Source organism: Bombina bombina, chromosome 8 (genome assembly GCF_027579735.1).
Source record: "Bombina bombina isolate aBomBom1 chromosome 8, aBomBom1.pri, whole genome shotgun sequence".
Classification (NCBI taxonomy): Eukaryota; Metazoa; Chordata; class Amphibia; order Anura; family Bombinatoridae; genus Bombina; species Bombina bombina.
The window spans coordinates 6,160,283-6,182,714 of NC_069506.1; positions in this window are offsets into that span (position 1 = coordinate 6,160,283).

The following is a 22,432-nucleotide window of genomic DNA, read 5'->3' on the forward strand; positions in this document are numbered from 1 at the left end:
ACCCCCTCAGCTCCCCATCTACTACACTCTAAACCCAACCAGAGTCAGTTTGCTGTAGATCACCTTACCAGAACATGACCTGCAGGACATCAACCTCCTCAGCTCTCCATCTACTGCACTCTAAACCCAACCAGAATCAGTTGCTGTAGATCACCTTACCAGAACATGACCTACAGTACATGGACCCCCTCAGCTCTCCATCTATTACACTCTAAACCCAACCAGAATCAGTTGCTATAGATCACCTTACTAGAACATGACCTGCAGTACATGGACCCCCTCAGCTCTCCATCTATTACACTCTAAATCCAACCAGAATCAGCTGCTGTAGATCACCTTACCAGAACATGACCTGCAGTACATGGACCCCCTCAGCTCTCCATCTATTACACTCTAAACCCAACCAGAATCGGTTGCTGTAGATCACCTTACCAGAACATGACCTGCAGGACATGGACCCCCTCAGCTTTCCATCTACTGCACTCTAAACCCAACCAGAATCAGTTACTGTAGATCACCTTATCAGAACATGACCTGCAGTACATGGACCCCTTCAGCTCTCCATCTATTACACTCTAAACCCAACCAGAATCAGTTGCTGTAGATCACCTTACCAGAACATGACCTGTAGGACATGGACCCCCTCAGCTCTCCATCTATTACACTATAAACCCAACCAGAATCAGTTGCTGTAGATCACACCAGAACATGACCTGCAGTACATGGACCCCCTCAGCTCTCCATCTACTGCACTCTAAACCCAACCAGAATCAGTTGCTGTAGATCACCTTACCAGAACATGACCTGCAGTACATGGACCCCCTCAGCTCTCCATCTATTACACTCTAAACCCAACCAGAATCAGTTGCTGTAGATCACCTTACCAGAACATAACCTGCAGTACATGGACCCCCTCAGCTTTCCATCTATTACACTCTAAACCCAACCAGAGTCGGTTGTCTCAAAGATTAAGTTCAATAGATTGAAATTTCACATGAGAACATGCAAATGTCCAACCAATAAGGTTTGTTTCTCTATTATCCAGTGTTCTCTCCCTATGTGCTGGGCCTAACAAGTGCTGCCAGGGTCCTGTGGTTCCTCCTGGTGCTATGATAGAGCCGGGCCTGTGGACACTTTATGATAGCAGAAGGTAATGAAGTGAAGTGTAACAAAAAGGTGTTGCTAAAAGTGCTCTGGTTAGGGAATTCTTTAACATAAGGATGGAGTTTGGGTAATTTAAACATAACGGGGTCAATGTTTGCAAGAAAAAAAATTAGTAGAATTAAACCAAGTAGACCTGTTGCTAAGCAGAGAGGAGGACTGTGGTTCCTGCAAGGAATTGTCCAACAGTATATGGGACAATTGTGAAATAAGGATCATACGAGTATAGATGACTCCCAATGCGTCTCCTATGTTATTCAATCTATAAGGTGTTATTTCCTCACTGCTTTCTACATTTCTGCTTCATTTTCAAGAGGACAAAAAAAACTATTAAGTCTCTACTTTTTTAAAAGAAAATATGTCTGTGTCACAAAAAAATGTGCAGTTCAGTTTGTAGACTTTAAAAACAATTAGCTATAATTTTCATGCAAATGTTAGTTGCTCCTTCATAGCAAGTAAACCTTCATCTTACTGTCAGCGATATATTAAATAGTGATCATGTAGCTAATTCATAAGCCATTTGCAGGGGCAGCGAGCGGAATCCTGCATATTGTAATCAGTAAACAGCTGCAGATTCTGCTCATTTCCAACTTTCAGTAAAAACCAGTTGCATTGTCAGATATGAATTGGATTCAATTTTGTAGTGAAGAGAAGCTTAATTGTCTTAGTCGCTTGCCTGGGAATAATGTCACACATGTGAAGTTTGTTTGTAAACAGGCGCCGCAGCATGTGCTAAGGGTCACAGCACAGTGTCACTTGGGTTTTGTTCTTCAATCAGCTTGTTGTATACAAAAAAAAAATTACACCGACCTTTCAGAAACCAAAATCATGTTGATTTGTAGAGTTTGGCAAAACATATCAATGCATAGAAGCATACAGGACCATGAAACGCGTAGATAATCACAGATCAGAAACTTAACCCACTGTCTACCACATGCAGTGCATTGTGAAGCACCATATTGTTATGACTCGTTCTTCGCCATAAAGGGACATACATTTAATTGCCAATAAACCGGTTAATTGCAAATACTGAAATTGCTTTGCAATGCACTTATTATTTGTTTTGTCGGCTTTTCCTGTAATTTAAATATGACAGTAATATGCTATACAGCAATTGCTTGAGATGTTAAGGAGATCATTTATACCCGTCTGCAGCAAAGGAGATAGATACACAACACTCAAGAGGCCTTCAGGGGGTATGTCACTGGACTGCAAAATAATGCACATTTTTGCTAACAAAACAGTTTAAATCTTTTAATACATTATATACAGTAGCTCCCAACATTTGTGGCTATATATTAGGGACTCAAGAGGTTGAGGGGGCTTGGCGTGGATACATTGGGACAGGTGGGGTGACGGTGGATTGTGGGTAGCAGGATGGGTGTGTCTGGTTGGTCGCACTACATCCTTGTCTCAGAGGGACAAATCTCAGAATTAGAGACTGTTCCTCTGAGATCTGCATTTATTTAGCATAAAAATCTTTTGCAATGTGATCTGTTTATGATAATTATCAGGTCACAAATCCAGCTGAATTCTTCATTTTACATCATACTGAGCAGACAATAACGTGGCTTTGGGTCACATGATATCTGAGCTCTTATACTGATTTCATACTTCAAATTATGATATCAATCAATACTTGGGGCGAGATTACATATGCGGTGCAGGCTTCAGCGTAACTGCTGAAACCTGCGTCACCCGTAATTTCCCCTCGCACATCAGGGAATCACATAAACCACGCCGGCAGTTCATAAAGTGCTGTAAATTGGATAAACTAGTGATGTCCAGAAATTGCGTAAATACAAATTTCTGGAGTCGCCAGTGACTTAAGGCATGTTAGAAACTGCCGGTGCCTAAGAAAATAAAATAAAATATTAAATCTCCCGTAAAAGTCCAAAACGCCTCCCAAAAATAAACCCGACACATAAAAAAAACCCTATATCCGCAATCCCTCCACATCACAACTAATGATGAAAGTATTAACTCCTAAACCAACAACTCCCCACAATGCAATATGCCTAATTAAACGATTAACCCCTAATCCGCCATTCACCCATTTTGCGATGTCCCTAATATATGTATTAACCCCTAACCCGCCATTCACCCACATCACAATTAACCTAATTAAACTATTAACCCCTAATCTGCCATTAACCCACATCGCAATTAACCTAATAAATCTATTAACCCCTAAACCGCCATTTACCCACATCGCAATTAACCTAATTAATCTAATAATCCCTAAACCGTAAACCACCAAACCCCCACAACGCAATTAACCTATTTAAATTACTAAGCCCCCTAACCTAACACCCCCTAAATTAACCCCAATTACCTAAATTAAAAAATACTGTCTCTGGAACTTGTAGCTATAGATTGGAAGAGAAGTGATTGTAGCCAGAGCCCACCCAAATAACCAGACAGAACCAGTATTCAGGTGGAACAAGAACATTTTTATTGTGACAACACACACACTTATATACACCCAGCTTATCTTGATAAGGGCCTTATCAGACCACCAGATCTCCCGCCCCTCCAGACAGTCCGGCGCCTCCATATGAGCCACAGTCCCAGGGGGAACGGCGGCACTTCCAAGGTGTCATTGGAAAGCTCTCGGTCTCCAGATGCCACAATCCAAAAAGCGACATGTTTCGTTTCTGGGGACCGGAGTTACAGCATGGTAAATATAGGGAAATGGGGGTGTCCAAAACCCCCGGTTCCCAAAGGAGCTCCCTTCCGGCAATCACCCCATCTCTTGTCCTCCCTAGAAGCTACCAATCCCCAAAAGAGCGGAGCTCTGGGGCAAGGGTCCGTTGGAGCGACCTGGGGTAAAGGTTAGCGGGGAACCGGGGTGGTGCGGCCGGCTATCAGTTCCAGGAGCCCCGCCAGCCAAGAGGGGTTTTCCCGGTCAGGGATCAGCTCTTTTGTGAGGAGGTACAAACAATTAAGCAGCAATATTAAGAGTCTGGGAGATCCCGTAAGCCCTGAGAAGGCCAAAACTGTTGTAAAAGGGAGTGAGCTTGGTAGTAGGGTGGGTGGGGGTAGCCCTTGCAGCCTGGTATCCGTGACAGTGCTCCATCATGAAAAGTCTGGCAGACCAGCCTAGATCCACACACAGGTTGGCCTGGGGCTGTCCGGGGAGCTATTCCAACTCAGTTTGCTGGGAAAGTCCATCAGCATTCCCATTATTCTTTCCCGGCCGGTATTGGATAGTGAAGTTGAAAGGCTGCAGGGCTTAACTCCACCTTAGCAGGGGGTTGTGGTCGGAGAGGACAGTGAAGGCCCTTACATAGAGATACGGCTGTGATTTTTTAAGGGCCCACACCAGGGCCAGGCACTCCTTCTCCACTGCTGTGTAGCCTACTTCCTTGGGCAATAGTTTTCTGCTGATTTAGGCTACGGGGTGTTCGTGGCCTGCATCGTCCACCTGGCTTAGTACTGCTCTCAACCCGAACATGGAGGCATCTGTATGGACACAAAAACGCTTGGATGGGTTAGAAGCGATCAGGATAGGGGCAGAGGTCAGAGCGTTCTTAAGGTTTTGGAAGGCTGTTTCACATTCTGGGGACCACAGGACTTGTTTGGGCAACTGTTTGCGGGTCAGGTCGGTCAGGGATTTGGCCAGGCCGCTATAGTTGGGAACGAACTTGTGGTAATACCCTGCTGTCCCTAGAAAAGCTTGGACTTGGGAGTTGGCCAGTTGGCAACTGCCTCAATCTTGGCCGGCTCCAGCCGCTGCATTCCACAGCCTATCCAGTGCCCAAGATACTGGACCTCAGAGCTCACTATCATACATTTGATGGTGTCTGGTTGTTGGCTTTAGAGTTTTTTAAGGTTGCATGTTAGTGTGGGTGCAGCATTGGCGAGTGAGTAGTCTACATAATTTCGAATTTGCTTATCCCGTAATACCTTCTTGGCGTCTCTATTAGTATCTAGACGTCATCCAGTTACAATCAAGAGAAAGAGGTGAATTTGTTTTTGAGGTTTAGATGACGGGTTTAACTTAGGGACCTAGACCATCAGCACACTCTATATAAAAAATACATAATACATAAGTAGCTTCTGAGTCTTATTTGCGTGGAAGTGGTTTTCTTCTGTTTGGCAGATGTATAAAACTAACAAGTGTGCACAGGAAGAACTACTTGTTATGTAAAAGGGTACCTCAAATTTTATGTGCTGCTCCCCCGGGGTGTTTGTCACTGCATGACCATATGTGAGGCTGGGAAAGTGGATATGACCCACTAGTATTTCTCTAGTCGGAAAGGATAGGGAGACGGTACTGCAAAATTAAAAGGTGTATGACAATTAAAAGTCCTCAGAAGTGTTGTTTTTCAATTATGTGTTGTTTTTTATTCCTACAGCCCGTAGTGAAAATGGTGTAACTTAGGGTGGGGCTGAAGTAGAGGAAGGGAGATGAAAGGAAGAAATGGCGATTCGCGCCTAATCCATAAAATCCTGACTGTTATTGCGTTGCAGGTGCTCAGCCTCTTTGGTTTTATTAGGCTATAATATTGTATGGCGCTGTGTGTATTGTTGAAAAAATTCAGTCCAGTCTTACCCCAGTGGTGGTTCTGCACCCATCTGTGTTCCGTTCAATAGGGTTGTTGGGCAGTGGCCATTGCTGTCTTGAGCCCCTTCTGAGGTCTAATGCACTAGGTATACCTCCGGAGCGGATCCCCGACCCTACCGGAGTGAATACTTTAACCAGCAGGTCAAAGTTCCATATTCTGTCTCCACGTGTCAATCACCGGCTCTCTGTTGCAGTGAGCTGCATCGTTGGGGAGTGAATATTCCTTTGCTGGTGTTTTTGTTTTTGTTTCTGGCCCTTTCAAATGCTGCTTTCCTGGTCTCACCTGCAGTCATCAGAGCGGAGCCCCGACCCTCCGGCGACTGCTGCCCACTTCCAAAGCCTCTGCTGCTTTTTTGTTCCAACGGTGCGTCATGAATTATTTACAGAGCCTGTTTTATTCTTCTGCCGATGTCTGGCTCTTAGCTAGGAACCAATTTAGGGCAAATTGCAAGTATTTAGGGTAATTAAAATAGTTTGCCTATTAAACTTAAGCGGAGCTACGGCTTGATGTGTCTATCCTGCTCGGCACTTGGCTCCGCCCTCCTCCCTATCATACATTTGTCTGGCTTGAGGGTCAGACCTGCATCCCTAATGCGGTCTAGAACGGCGACCAGATGGTCCTCCCAGGTATCGCTATAGATCACTATGTCATCCAGGTATGCGCAGACATAGTCCTGGACGCCATCAAGGAGGCGATCTACCATTCTCTGGAAGGTCCCCAGAGCATTCTTCATCCCAAACAGCATGACCTTAAACTGGTATAGGCCGAATGTGGTGATGAAGGCCGGCTTTAGAATAGTTTCCGGCTCCAGGGGAATCTGCCAGTATTCCTTGCAGAGGTCTAGGGTGGTTAGGAAGTTGCCCTGAGCTCGTCATGCATACTTTCCCTAACTGATTTGGGAACCCGGTATGCGGGCTGCCGGAGGGGTGTCTGCCCAGGGGTCTCCACTTGGTGCACCACTACCGTGGTGTACCCAGGGTCAGTGGGGAACAGGTCTTGTCGGTCCTCTAAGATCTGCCTGACCTGCTCTTTCTGCTCAGACGCTAGCTTCTCGTCCAGCTTGATGTCCCTTACCCCTGTGGGCCTCCTATTCCGCCTGGGTAGCTCCGGCATGGGGAGACCCTCTAAGTCCTCCATGGCCAGAGTGCATATGGAGGCTATCTCCTCCTGCCTCTCCTGGTATGCCTTCAGCATGTTCACATGATAGGTCCGGCGGACCCGTTCATCTGAGCATTTGGCTACCAGGTTGTTCGTATCGGGTCCCTGTCAGGAAGCCTGTAGCTTGTTTGTTTTTACAGGTTTCAGGGCCAGGACCTTTTGCCCTATATCTAAAGTTCGGTTACGGGCATTTCGGTTGTACCACCACTTCTGCTTACGTTGGGCGACCTGAAGGTTCTCTCGTACCCTAGTGGTGAGGTCCTTCAATCGATCCCGGAACTCTAAGACATACCCCACTATGGAGTGTTCTTCCTCCCCAACTGATCCTTCCCAGTGCGCTCTAAGTAAGTCCAGGAGCCCCCTCACCCTCCAGCCATACACTAATTCAAAGGGGGAGAACGCAGTGGATTCCTGAGGCACCTCTCGGTATGCAAACAGGAGGTGCGGCAGGTATCTTTACCAGTCTTTGTGAGAGGCCAAGAGCATCCTAAGCAGTTGCTTCAGGGTCCCGTTAAACCTCTCACACAGCCCATTAGTCTGGGGGTGATATAGAGAGCTCGGCAGGGGCCTTATCCCACAAAGCCACCATAGCTGCTGAGTGAGCTCAGCAGTGAACTGGGTCCCCTGGTCTCAGATCACTTCCCGGGGAAAGCCCACCCTGGCAAATATCCGGAGCAGTGCATCAGCCACTGTCTCCGCCTGAATATTGGACAGGGGAATGGCCTACGGGTATCGGGTGGCATAGTCTACCACGGTCAGGATATACTTCTTCCCCGAGGGACTGAGATGGGGCAAGGGGCCAACAATGTCTATTGCAACCCTGCTGAAGGATTTGTCAATGATAGGGAGGGGGTGTAGGGAGGCATTTGAGTGGTCTCTCGTCTTGCCTACTCTCTGGCAAATGTCACAGGTTATACAGTACTGTCTAACATCCCTGGTGACCCCTGGCCCAAAGGTCTGGGAAAATCGGTACCAGGTCATAGTAATCCCTAGATATCCGGCTAGGGGAATGTCATGCCCTATGCGTAGCAGGTCAAACCAATACTTCTGGGATACCACCAGCTGGCGCTTGGGCATCTGCCTGCCTCCCTCCCTCTTGGTAACGCTGTATAGGAGTCAGCTGTCCCACTCAAAACGTTCCCCACCTAACCCCCCTAGCCTAGTTGGAACCTAGTGTGGGGTCCCTCAAGGTCTCCTGGGCGAAGTCGATGGGGGCCACCCAGGGAGTCGGGTCTGTTGCCGGGGTAGAAGTCAGGGTTTGGTGGCTTACCTGGGTCCCCAGATCGTGTGCGTTGGCCTGACGTCTGGCTTGTTGATGGGTGGTAACTGGGAAGGCATCCGGGGGTCCTTCCATTAAAAAGGAGGATGCGAGGTGCCCCAAATCATTCCTTAGTAGCACTTCTGCGGGTAGATGGCTCTTCCACGGCACGGGATCTGGCACCCCAGTCTAGGTGCACTTGTGCGTAAGGAATCCAGAGCACCTTACCCCCAGCCACATGTACTGCAAGAGACCTCCAGGTCCAGTCAGAGCTGGTGACCAAGTGTGGCTGGACAAGGGTAACTTGCCCCGCTGTCCTGTAATCCTTGCGCCTGCCGGCCGTTGACCCAGATAACCTGGCAGTGGTGCAGGCGGTTGCCGCCTGTTGCTGCTTGCACAGGGTCCACTTCATGCAGGACCCCAACCTCCTATTCGGCCCTCTCGGCATAGTCAGCCGGGCCCTCTGATTCAAAACAGTGGGCGGGGGCTCTGTAGCCCCCCACAGAGGCTCGGGTCCATTGAGCCGGGGGGTAATATCTGGTTCTCTCCACAGTTGGACAGTTGGCTTTGAGGTAGCCCACTTGGTTGCACCCGTAGCACCTCTGGGGTGAGCTGGGCCCGGAGGGGTGGGCAGGTTCTGGTTGGGTCTGGGGGTATCGGGAAGGCACTGTGGGGAGAGCGGAGGTTGTAGAGGAGCGTGTCACTGGTCGCGGCTCAGGGCAGGCCTGATGCCGGGCATAGAGGTACTGATCCGCCAGGACGGCAGCTTGGTCGGCTGTCTCAGGCCACCGATCCCAGACCCATTCTCTTATCTCCGGAGGAGAGTGAGTATAAATGTGTTCCAACAGGATGAGCTGGGTAGCTTCGCCCAGGGTGGTTACTTGACAGCCTGTGAACCAAGAGTCCAAGGAACGGGTGAACTGGTGTATCCACTCCGTGAAAGACTGTCCCTCTTGTCTCTTTAGTTCCCGGAACTTCAGCCGGTGAGCCTCCGGTATGAGACCATATCGGGCAAGGATGCACTCCTTTACCCGGCCTATTGGCTGTTCAAATCAGACAATAGGATTTTAGTAGCTCTCATCCTATTGGCTGATTTGAATTTGAAGATTCAAATCAGCCAATAAGAGTGCAAGTGATGCCATATTTAAACGCATAACTTACATTCAATATTCAGTGTACCGCGGTGATCGTACGAAGAGAATCCTCCACGCTCCATGGCTCCGCGGTTGCTGGTCTTCAGTTCCGCGGTCATCTTTGCTCCATGCCGGCTTGGTCCTGGATGAAGGTGTTGCCGTTTCCAAGAAGAGTTTACCGCCGCCTGGAAGAGGACCTTCTCCGCCGGACTTCAGAAACGGTGAGTAACTATTTGGGGCTTAGAGTTAGGATTTTTTTTATTTTTTTTAGATTAGGGATTTTGGGCACTGAAAAAGAGCTAAATGTCCAATGGGTAGTTTAGGAATTTTTAGTGTTAGTTTTTTTTATTGTGGGTGGTTTGGTGGGTGGGGGGTTTACTGTTAGAGGGGGGACTTAGTATTTTTTAAGGTAAAAGAGCTGTTTAACTTAGGGCAATGCCCTACAAATATCCCTTTTAAGGGATATTGGTAGTTTAGTTTAGATTAGGGGGTGTTTTTATTTTGGGGGGCTTTTTTATTTTCATAGGGATTAGGTTTAATTTTTTTATTTTTGATAATTGCGTTTATTATTTTATGTAATTTTAGATTATTTTCAATTTATTCTTTTTATTTTTAAAGTAGTTTTTGTATTTTAATTGTAATTTAGTACTTTTTAATTTAGGCAATTGGGGTGGTTAATTTAGGGGGTGTTAGGTTAGGGGACTTAGTAATTAAATACGTTTATTGCGATGTGGGGGTTTGGCGGTTTAGGGGTTAATAGATTAATTAGGTTTATTGCGATGTGGGTGAATGGCGGATTAGGGGTCAATAGTTTTATTAGGTAGATTGTGATGTGGGTGAAGGGCATATTAGGGGTTAATAGTTTTATTAGGTAGAATGAGATGTGGATAAATGGCGGATTAGGGGTTAATAGTTTTATTAGTTATTGCGGTGGGGTTTGGCGGTCGACAGGTAGATATTGCGCATGCGTTAGGTGTTAGTTAAAATTTTCAGGCAGTTACGGAAGTTACGGTGCTCACATTTTCAGCATAAGGCTTGCTGCGCCTGCCTATGTGTGGTGAGGTGAAAATGGAATAAAATTTCTCAATTTTCGCTGCGTAAGTCCTTTCGCTGAATATGTGATACCGATTTGTGACGCGGTTCTATGTTAGCTTATGGGAGTAAAAATTGTGAGAGCGACGGGTGAAATATATGCGGCGCCGTATATGTGATAACAAAACCTCGTAAAAACCGGCGTGGCCGACGCTGCACATGTAATCTTGCCCTTGATGCTTAGAGGGATTCTGAACCCAATTTTTTTCTTTCATGATTCAGATAAAGCAGCAATTTCTTCTACAAGATACGACAAGTCCACGGATTTCATCCTTACTTGTGGGATTTTAACCTCCTGCTAACAGGAAGTGGCAAAGAGCACCACAGCAGAGCTGTATATATAGCTCCTCCCTTCCCTCCACCCCAGTCATTCTCTTTGCCTGTGTTATACTAGGAAGAGGTAAAGTGAGGTGTTAGTTTTAGTTTCTTCAATCAAGAAGTTTTTGTTTTCAATCAAGAATATTGGTTCCCACAGAGCTTCTGAAGGTAGTACAGGAGAAATCTTCAGTGTGGATAACGGTTTCATGCTACAAGCAGCATTGAGGTATGTTCAGTCCTTTATTTCTGAGGAGACTTTGTATATCAGAACTGGCTGGTATTTTTTCCCTGCAAGAGAAGGGGTAAGCAGTAGACGTGTAAACAAAGGGTATTACTGAAAGACCTGTGTTTATTTATTTTATTGATATAGTACTGGACTCAGCATTTATAAAGGGCTTGAAAGCAGCATATATAAAGGGACACTGGGAGAGGCAGCTTAACGGTTTTTATTTGTAAGATCAAATAATCAGTATGGCTGTATTTTTGTGTTGTGCTTAGTGGTAAACAAAATCCACATGGCTTTATTACTAAACCGCTTCCCATGCGGTTGTACAGTCTTATGCGAACATCGTCCATGATGGGCGGGGCCTATTTTCGCACGCTCAGACGCGCAGCTTACTCTGGCTGAGAAGGCAGCAGGTGTTCTGTTAACCGGATCGTTGTCGAGTCATTTTGCAGTACCCTGGGGGCAGGTAGGCGCCACAGCTCTGCCGGGTGCAGGGGTTATTTTTTCAAATCAAACATATTTTTTGCTATAAATATCTTTTAGAGGTTAATTTCACCCCTTGCTCTTAGGGTGCAATAATTTTTGGCACTATTGATTATGTGTAGCTAATTATAAAGCATTAATTAACGTTTTTAGGCAGTTTAGGAAAAATTGTGCGCTTTTTTAATTCTTAAAGGGGCAGTACACGTTTTTCAAAAAATTGTTTAAATCAGTAAATAAAGTGTTTAACGACTATTGTGGTTATTGCTAGTCTGTTCAACATGTCTGACATTGAGGATACTAATTGCTCTATGTGTTTAGAAGCCATTGTGGAACCCCCTCTTACGTTGTCTACCTCTTTACTGAAAGGGCCTTACAATGTAAAAAGCATATTTTAAATAAAGAAAGTGTGCCTAAGGATGATTCTCAGTCTGAAGAGAATCAGGATCTGCCATCCAATTCTCCCCAAGTGTCACAACTTTTAACGCCCACACAAGCAACGCCGAGTACCTCTAGTGCGTCTAATTCTTTTACTCTGCAGGAGATGGCTGCAGTTATGTCAACTACCCTTACAGAGGTATTATCTAAATTACCAGTGTTACAGGGTAAATGCAGTAGGTCAGGTATTAATGTGAATACTGAATCCTCTGATGCTTTATTGGCTATTTCCGACGTACCCTCACAGTGCTCTGAGTTGGGGGTCAGGGAATTGCTGTCTGAGGGAGAACTTTCAGATTCAGGAAAGATATTATCTCAGACCGATTCAGACGTCATGTCCTTTAAATTTAAGCTGGAACACCTCCGCCTGTTACTTTGGGAGGTTTTAGAGACTCTGGATGATTGTGACCCTATTGTGATACCACCAGAGAAATTGTTTAAGATGGACAAATATCTAGAGGTGCCTACTTACATTGATGTTTTTCCGGTTCCTAAAAGAATTTCGGAAATTGTAAAAAAAGGAATGGGATAGACCAGGTATACCGTTCCCTCCTCCTAATTTTAAGAAAATGTTTCCCATGTCAGACACCATTTGGGACTCTTGGCAGTCAGTCCCTAAGGTGGAGGGAGCTATATCTACCCTGGCTAAGCGTACAACTATACTTATTGAGGACAGTTGTGCTTTCAAAGACCCTATGGATAAGAAGTTAGAGGGTCTTCTAAAGAAATTATTTATTCATCAGGGTTTTCTTTTACAACCTACAGCCTGCATTGTTCCAGTGACTACTGCAGCAGCTTTTTTGTTTGATGCTCTAGAAGAGTCTCTGAAGGTTGAGACCCCATTAGAGGATATTTTGGAAAGAATTAAGTCTCTCAAGCTAGTTAATTCTTTTATTACAGAAAAATGCAGGATTTGCCATTTTAGCGCGTAGAGTGTTATGGCTCAAATCGTGGTCTGCTGATGTGTCATCAAAGTCTAAGCTCTTAGCTATACCCTTCAAGGGTAATACCCTATTCGGGCCTGAACTGAAGGAAATTATTTCTGACATTACTGGAGGGAAAGGCCACGCCCTACCTCAGGGATAAGTCTGTTAAGATGAGGGGTAAACAAAATAATTTTCGTTCCTTTCGAAATTTTAAAGGGATTCCCTCTGCTTCCTCTTCCTCTTCCTCCACAAAGCAGGAAGGGAATTTTGCTCAATCCAAGTCCGTCTGGAGACCCAACCAGGCTTGGAATAAAGGTAAACAATCCAAGAAGCCTGCTACTGCTACAAAGACAGCATGAAGGGGCGGTCCCCGATCCGGGACTGGATATGGTAGGGGGCAGACTATCTTTCTTTGCCCAGTCTTGGGCAAGAGATGTTCAGGATCCATGGGCATTGGAAATCGTGACCCACGGGTATCAACTGGAATTCAAAGATTTTCTCCCAAGAGGGAGATTTCATCTTTCACAATTGTCTGTAAACCAGATAAAAAGAGAGGCGTTCTTACGCTGTGTAGAAGACCTCTCTACCATGGGAGTAATTTGTCCCATTCCAAAACTGGAACAGGGACAGGGGTTTTACTGAAATCTTTTCGTGGTTCCCGAAAAAGAGGGAACTTTCAGACCCATCTTAGATCTCAAGTGTCTAAACAAGTTTCTCAGAGTCCCATCGTTCAAGATGGAGACTATACGAACAATCTTACCAATGATCCAGGAGGGTCAATATATGACTACCGTGGACTTGAAGGATGCATACCTTCATATCTCTATTCATAAGCATCATCATCAGTTCCTAAGGTTTGCCTTCCTGGACAAACATTATCAGTTCGTGACTCTTCCCTTCGGGTTGGCCATAGCACCCAGAATCTTCACAAAAGTTCTAGGGTCTCTTCTAGCGGTTCTCAGACCGTGGGGCAATGCAGTGGTGCCTTATCTGGACGATATTCTGATTCAGGCGTCAACTTATCATCTGACAAAATCTCACACGGACACAGTGTTGTCTTTCCTGAGAACTCACGGTTGGAAGGTGAACATAGAAAAGAGTTAACTAGTTCCACGGACAAGGGTTCCCTTCTTGTGAACTCTGATAGACTCGGTAGACATGAAAATATTTCTGACGGAAGTCAGAAAATCAAAGATTCTAAATACTTGCAGAGCACTTCAGTCCATTCCTCGGCCATCAGTGGCTCAGTGTATGGAGGTCATTGGATTAATGGTAGCGGCAATGGACATCATTCTGTTTGCTCGCTTTCTATGCGACTTTATCTCCTCAGATAAATCTGGATCAAGAGACCAGAGACTCTCTTCTTTGGTGGTTGTCGCCGGATCATCTGTCCCAGGGGACATGTTTCCGCAGACCCTCATGGGTGATAGTGACAACGTACACCAGTCTTCTGGGCTGGGGTGCAGTCTGGAATTCCCTGAAGGCTCAGGGTGTTTGGACTTAGGTGGAGTCTCTACTTCCAATCAATATTCTGGAACTGAGAGCAATATTCAATGCGCTTCAGGCATGGCCTCAGTTGGCTTCGGCCAAATTCATCAGATTCCAGTCGGACAATATCACGACTGTGGCATATATCAATCATTGGGGGGAACAAGGAGTTCCTTAGCGATGATAGAAGTATCAAAGATAATCCGATGGGCGGAGGCCCACTCTTGCTATCTATTGGCAATCTACATCCCAGGAGTAAAGAACTGGGAAGCGGATTTTCTAAGTCGTCAGACTTTTTCATCCGGGGGAGTGGGAACTCCATCCGGAGGTGTTTGCCTCATTGATTCGCCAATGGGGCAGACCGGAATTGGATCTAATGGCAACTCGTCAGAATGCCAAGCTTCCACGTTACGGATCCAGGTCGAGGGATCCTCAGGCCAAACTGATAGATACCTTGGCAGTGCCTTGGTCGTTCAGCCTAGCTTATGTGTTTCCATGTTTCCTCTCCTTCCATGCATGATTGCTCGGATCAAACAGGAGAGAGCTTCAGTAATCCTGATAGCGCCTGCGTGGCCACGCAGGACCTGGTATGCGGATCTAGTGGACATGTCCTCTCTGCCACCGTGGAAACTTCCTTTGAGAAAGGACCTTCTCATTCAAGGACCTTTCCAAAATCCAAATCTAAATTCTCTGCAGCTGACTGCTTGGAAATTGAATGCTTGATTTTATCTAAGCAGGGATTCTCTGATTCGGTCATCGATACTTTGATACAGACTTGTAAGCCTGTCACTAGAAAGATCTATCATAAGATATGGCGTAAATATCTTTATTGGTGTGAATCCAAGGGTTACTCATGGAGTAAAGTTAGGATTCCCAGGATTTTGTCTTTTCTCCAAGAGGAATTGGAGAAAGGGTTATCAGCAAGTTCCTTAAAGGGACAGATTTCTGCCTTGTTAATTTTGCTTCACAAACGTTTGGCAGATGTGCCAGATGTTCAGTCTTTTTGTCAGGCCTTAACCAGAATTAAGCCTGTATTTAGACCAATTACTCCTCCCTGGAGTTTGAATTTAGTTCTTCAAGTTCTTCAAGGGGTTCCGTTTGAACCCATGCATTCCATAGATATTAAGTTGTTATCTTGGAAAGTTCTGTTTTTGGTTGCTATTTCTTCTGCTCAAAGAGTTTCTGAGCTTTCAGCGTTACAATGTGATTCGCCTTATCTTATATTTCATTCTGATAAGGTGGTTTTACGTACCAAACCTGGATTTCTTACTAAGGTTGTTTCAAATAAGAATATTAATCAGGAAATTTTTGTTCCTTCATTGTGTCCTAATCCTTCTTCTAAGAAGGAGCGTCTGTTACATAACCTGGACGTGGTCCGTGCCTTGAAGTTTTACCTGCAGGCAACCAAGGATTTCCGTCAATCATCTTCATTATTTATTGTTTATTCTGGAAAGCGTAGGGGTCAGAAAGCTACGGCTACCTCTCTTTCTTTTTGGCTAAGGAGTATCATCTGCCTGGCATATGAGACTGCTGGACAGCAGCCTCCTGAAAGAATTACGGCTCATTCTACAAGGGCTGTGGCTTCCACATGGGCCTTTAAAAACAATGCTTCTGTTGAACAGATTTGTAAGGCTGCGACTTGGTCGTCCCTTCATACTTTTTCCAAATTTTCCAAATTTGATACTTTTGCTTCTTCTGAGGCTGTTCTTGGGAGAAAGGTTCTTCAAGCAGTGGTGCCTTCTGTTTAGGTCTCTGTCTTGTCCCTCCCGTTTCATCCGTGTCCTGTAGCTTTGGTATTGTATCCCACAAGTAAGGATGAAAGAAATCCATGGACTCTTTGTATCTTGTAGAAGAAAAGGAAATGTATGCTTACCTGATAAATTGATTTCTTCTACGATACGACAAGTCCACGGCCCTCCCTGTCATTTTAAAACAGATTATATTTTATTTTTTCAACTTCAGTCACCTCTGCACCTTTAGCTTTTCCTTTCTCTTCCTAAACCTTCGGTGGAATGACTGGGGGTGGAGGGAATGGAGGAGCTATATATACAGCTCTGCTGTGGTGCTCTTTGCCACTTCCTGTTAGCAGGAGGTTAATATCCCACAAGTAAGGATGAAATCCGTGAACTCGTCGTATCGTAGAAGAAATCAATTTATCAGGTAAGCATAAATTTCCTTTTTAAGCAACTTTCTAATTTACTGCTATCATAAATTTTTCTTCATTCTCTTGGTATCTTTACTTTAAAAAAGTAAGAATGTAAGCTTAGGAGCTGGCTCATTTTTGATTCAGCACCTGGGTAACATTTGCTGATTGGTGGCTACATTTAGCCATAAATCAGCAAGCACTACCCAGGTGCTGAACCAAAGATGGGCCGGCTCGTAAGCCTTACATTCCTGCTTTTTCAAATAAAGATATCAAGAGAACAAAGAAAAATTGATAATAGGAGTAAAGTTGCCTAAAACTGCTGCTCTATCTAAATCATGAAAGAAAAACTTTGGCTTCCTCCAATCGTTGCATTGCCTCACGAGCTGGATGCCAAAGGGGGCACACAACGATTGGTGGAAGCCGGATTCGTCATCGATGTGCTAACTTCAGCAGGAGATGCGGGCGGAGGATCGCCGGTCTGCTTTCCATAAAGAAAGGTAAGTGTTTTTAAAAATCTGGCATAAGCACAATATTATCTATATGGCTCACATGAACTAGCAGTCTCCTGTTGTGAAAAGCTAATACAAAAGCATGTAATCATGGGGCTGGCTTTAGTGGCTTAGAAACAGATAGAAGTTTAATTGTTATAAAGTATATTTATATAACCATGTTGGTTGTACAAAGCTTGGGAATGGATATCAAACGCATTGTCTATCTTTTTAAACAAAAATAATTGTGTTGATTGTCCCTTTAAAACCAGCTCTGAGTTTGTTAGTTCTATAAAGGACCTCATAGGCACGACAGACTCTCTTCTTATAAAAGTAGATATTTATTCCAATGTTAAAAACAAGTAAATAAAAACACAGGGTTCTTGTCACTCAGGGTCTAATGTACAGATATTAGACACCGGCATATACACAATCTTATTAGCAATGTTACACACTGCAAAAACCCCACCATTCTCCAAACGCCAATTGTTGTGTTCCTGTGCTGGCAATAAGCTCCACCTTTCTCTGTGATGCACCCAGGTAATCTGGTACTGAATAGACATAACCAGCACTCGCCTATTGAAATACCTCATATCAGTGAAATATAAAACGTGAGCGGGATTGTTTAGAAAACAGAATTGTTGCTGCATTTTTGTTTGGAAACACTGCACAATACAGAATCCATTACACTCTCCACACCTCAGCCTGAGCAGTAGACCACTCCTACTCTCTTTTTCAAAAATACAATACTATACATAGTCAATACAGTAAAAGAGTAAAACGCGTTGTGTATACTGACAGGGTAAACCTTTACCTTGTGCAAGCAGTAATAGTTAAAGCTTAAACACTGGTTAGTATTTCTCAGCTTTTGAGTGTGCTTCGCTCACTAACACCCTCAACACTCCATTCACTAAAGCTCCTTTATCTGCATTATTTAGTAAACAGCTTCTACGCGCTATTAGCTAGACGGGAACAGTTGTAGCGGTTTCTAAAGTCTTGTCTTATAGGAATTAGTGTGAGACAGTGTTTCAGATGACTATATCATTTGCATATCCCCTCCCTGTCCTTGCACTGGTCACAAGTCCATAGTAAAGCTTTGGCTAAGTAAACAAGAAGTTGTCTCACGTATCTGTGCTTACTCCAAAATCCAGATTTGTAAAGCACAATAGGGAAGTCATTAAGGGTTCTGACCCACTTGTATTTGAAAAAGCTAAATCACTATATGACAACAATAGCAATAACAGTAAGAACTGTGTGAGTTTGTGCCCTGAAGCGCCTATGTGCCCAGCACAAGTATCTGCCATTGATTTATCTAGACGGAGCCTACGTCAGAGAGAACACTTCTGCACTATGCTTTTTTCCCTCATAAGCAGTTGAGATAGAAAATCATTTGTAGTGATTTGCTGCTGGCGTCAGCAGACCTGAATCCAAGCAGAAAAACACATTATTTTCTATCCAATTTAACACGGCACAGTGCAAATCCTGGGTGAGATGGTATTCTGTGATTGCAGAGACAGCTAATGAAGCACCAAGTTGCGTACATGAAGCGTCGGCGTGTAAAATACGCATTTTATATATTGCCATCTGAGAACTACATGATTATGTGGCACTAGACTGCGTTGTTTTCAGCTTTATAGAATCCAAGTTCTTTAGACATTTTTGTATTTACTGTTGCTTCCTTGGGGCCGGATAGCTTGTTGCTACTATATTTTAATTCACTTTAGTGTTTAGTTGTACATACAACATATAAACAGCTTGGCAGTCTGTGTGTAATAACTTGTCCTGACAGTCTGTGTAATAACTTGTCCCGGCAGTCTGTGTGTAATAACTTGTCCCGGCAGTCTGTGTGTAATAACTTGTCCTGACAGTCTGTGTAATAACTTGTCCCGGCAGTCTGTGTGTAATAACTTGTCCCGGCAGTCTGTGTGTAATAACTTGTCCTGACACTATGTGTGTAATAACTTGTCCTGACAGCATGTGTGTAATAACTTGTCCCGGCAGTCTGTGTGTAATAACTTGTCCCGGCAGTCTGTGTGTAATAATTTGTCCTGACAGTATGTGTGTAATAACTTGTCCCGGCAGTCTGTGTGTAATAACTTGTCCCGGCAGTCTGTGTGTAATAACTTGTCCTGACAGTATGTGTGTAATAACTTGTCCCGGCAGTCTGTGTGTAATAACTTGTCCTGACAGTATGTGTGTAATAACTTGTCCTGACAGTATGTGTGTAATAACTTGTCCCGGCAGTCTGTGTGTAATAACTTGTCCTGACAGTATGTGTGTAATAACTTGTCCCGGCAGTCTGTGTGTAATAACTTGTCCCGGCAGTCTGTGTGTAATAACTTGTCCTGACAGTATGTGTGTAATAACTTGTCCCGGCAGTCTGTGTGTAATAACTTGTCCTGACAGTATGTGTGTAATAACTTGTCCCGGCAGTCTGTGTGTAATAACTTGTCCCGGCAGTCTGTGTGTAATAACTTGTCCTGACAGTATGTGTGTAATAACTTGTCCCGGCAGTCTGTGTGTAATAACTTGTCCTGACAGTATGTGTGTAATAACTTGTCCTGACAGTATGTGTGTAATAACTTGTCCCGGCAGTCTGTGTGTAATAACTTGTCCTGACAGTATGTGTGTAATAACTTGTCCCGGCAGTCTGTGTGTAATAACTTGTCCCGGCAGTCTGTGTGTAATAACTTGTCCTGACAGCATGTGTGTAATAACTTGTCCTGACAGTATGTGTGTAATAACTTGTCCCGGCAGTCTGTGTGTAATAACTTGTCCTGACAGTCTGTGTGTAATAATTTGACCTGACAGTATGTGTGTAATAACTTGTCCCGGCAGTCTGTGTGTAATAACTTGTCCCGGCAGTCTGTGTGTAATAACTTGTCCTGGCAGTCTGTGTGTAATAACTTGTCCCGACAGTCTGTGTGTAATAATTTGTCCTGACAGTCTGTGTGTAATAACTTGTCCCGACAGTCTGTGTGTAATAATTTGTCCTGACAGTCTGTGTGTAATAATTTGTCCCGACAGTCTGTGTGTAATAATTTGTCCTGACAGTCTGTGTAATAACTTGTCCCGGCAGTCTGTGTGTAATAACTTGTCCTGACAGCATGTGTGTAATAACTTGTCCCGGCAGTCTGTGTGTAATAACTTGTCCCGGCAGTCTGTGTGTAATAACTTGTCCTGGCAGTCTGTGTGTAATAACTTGTCCCGACAGTCTGTGTGTAATAATTTGTCCTGACAGTCTGTGTAATAACTTGTCCCGGCAGTCTGTGTGTAATAACTTGTCCTGACAGCATGTGTGTAATAACTTGTCCCGGCAGTCTGTGTGTAATAACTTGTCCCGACAGTCTGTGTGTAATAATTTGTCCTGACAGTCTGTGTAATAACTTGTCCCGGCAGTCTGTGTGTAATAACTTGTCCTGACAGCATGTGTGTAATAACTTGTCCCGGCAGTCTGTGTGTAATAACTTGTCCTGGCAGTCTGTGTGTAATAACTTGTCCTGGCAGTCTGTGTGTAATAACTTGTCCCGACAGTCTGTGTGTAATAATTTGTCCTGACAGTCTGTGTGTAATAATTTGACCAGGCAGTCTGTGTGTAATAATTTGGCCAGGCAGTCTGTGTGTAATAATTTGACCAGGCAGTCTGTGTGTAATAACTTGATCCGGCAGTATGTGTGTGTCAGGGCTTTTTCCCTGTTTGTTTGCCATGTGCTGCTGGCAGACATTTTACTCACATCTCTTCCTGACTATGGTGCATTGTGGGGGATGCTGCTCATTTCCTGCACTTCCTTTTATGGCTAGACTGGTGTGCATCATCCATGTGAGACAGGATGCAGTCTCAGAATTGTGATGTCATCACTTATTATTTAAAGGGCCTCTGTTCAGTATGCTTTGCCTTTGCGTTGTCTTAGACCTGTTTGTGAGAGTTCCTTTGTATTACCTGGCTGCCTGATGTCCTTCCTGGTTCCTGATCCCTGGCTTGTTCCTGACTCTGCTGTTTTCCTTGTTCCTGATTCCGGCTCGTCTGACTATTCGCTTTGGCTCCTGACTCGACTCGGCTCGTCTGACTACCAGCTCTGGTTTTGACCCCTGGCTTGTTATTTGACTTGTGGACTTTTTATTATTTTTTGCTATTAATAAAGGTGTGATTGTTTTTGCACTTCTCATCTCAGTCTGATTCCTGGCACCCTGACAATGTGTAATAATTTGACCTGGCATTCTGAGTGTAATAATTTAACCCGGCAGTCTGTGTGTAATAACTTGACCCGGCAGTATGTGTGTAATAATTTGACCCGGCAGTCTGTGTGTAATAATTTAACCCGGCAGTCTGTGTGTAATAACTTGACCCGGCACTATGTGTATAATAATTTGACCCGACAATATGGGGCCTATCTATCAAGCTCCGAACGGAGCTTGAAGGCCCATGTTTCTGGCGAGTCTTCAGACTCGCCAGAAACACAAGTTATGGAGCAGCGGTCTAAAGAGCACTGCTCCATAACCCTGTCCGCCTGCTCTGATGAGACGGACAAGAATCGCCGGAAATCAGCCAGATCGAGTATGATCGGGTTGATTGACACCCCCCTGCTGGCGGCCGCGAGTCTGCAGGGGGGCGGCGTTGCACCAGCAGCTCACAGGGGTTGCTGGTGCAATGCTGAATACGGAGAGTGTATTGCTCTCCGCATTCAGCAATGTCTGTCGGACCTGATCCGCAGTGTCGGATCAGGTCCGACAGACATATGATAATTAGGCCCCTATGTGTGTAATAATTTGCCCCGGCAGTCTGTGTGTAATAATTTGCCCCGGCAGTCTGTGTGTAATAATTTGACCCGGCAGTCTGTGTGTAATAATTTGACCCAGCAGTCTGTGTGTAATAATATAAATTCTGTGTGCCACACTCATGCACAAGAGCTTATCGCAGTATGCTATATAGTGCGCAAGATACATGCTTGCTCCTGAGGTTACTTTAGTATGCTCTCCTGAAAGACCAAGAAAAAGAGGACATTGGACAACAGAAGAAAACTGGGAAGTTTAATAATAAATAAATAATAATTGTATATGCTTTATAAATCATATAGATCATAATCACTTTAATAAAATTGTGTACGCTTTATAAATCATATAGATCATAATCAATTTAATAATAATTGTGTACGCTTTATAAATCATATAGATCATAATCACTTTAATAAAATTGTGTACGCTTTATAAATCATATAGATCATTATCCCTTTAATAATAGTGTACGCTTTATAAATCATATAGATCATAATCACTTTAATAATAATTGTGTACGCTTTATAAATCATATAGATCATTATCACTTTAATAATAGTGTACGCTTTATAAATCATATAGATCATAATCACTTTAATAAAATTGTGTACGCTTTATAAATCATATAGATCATTATCACTTTAATAATAATTGTGTACGCTTTATAAATCATATAGATCATTATCCCTTTAATAATAATTGTGTACGCTTTATAAATCATATAGATCATTATCCCTTTAATAATAATTGTGTACGCTTTATAAATCATATAGATC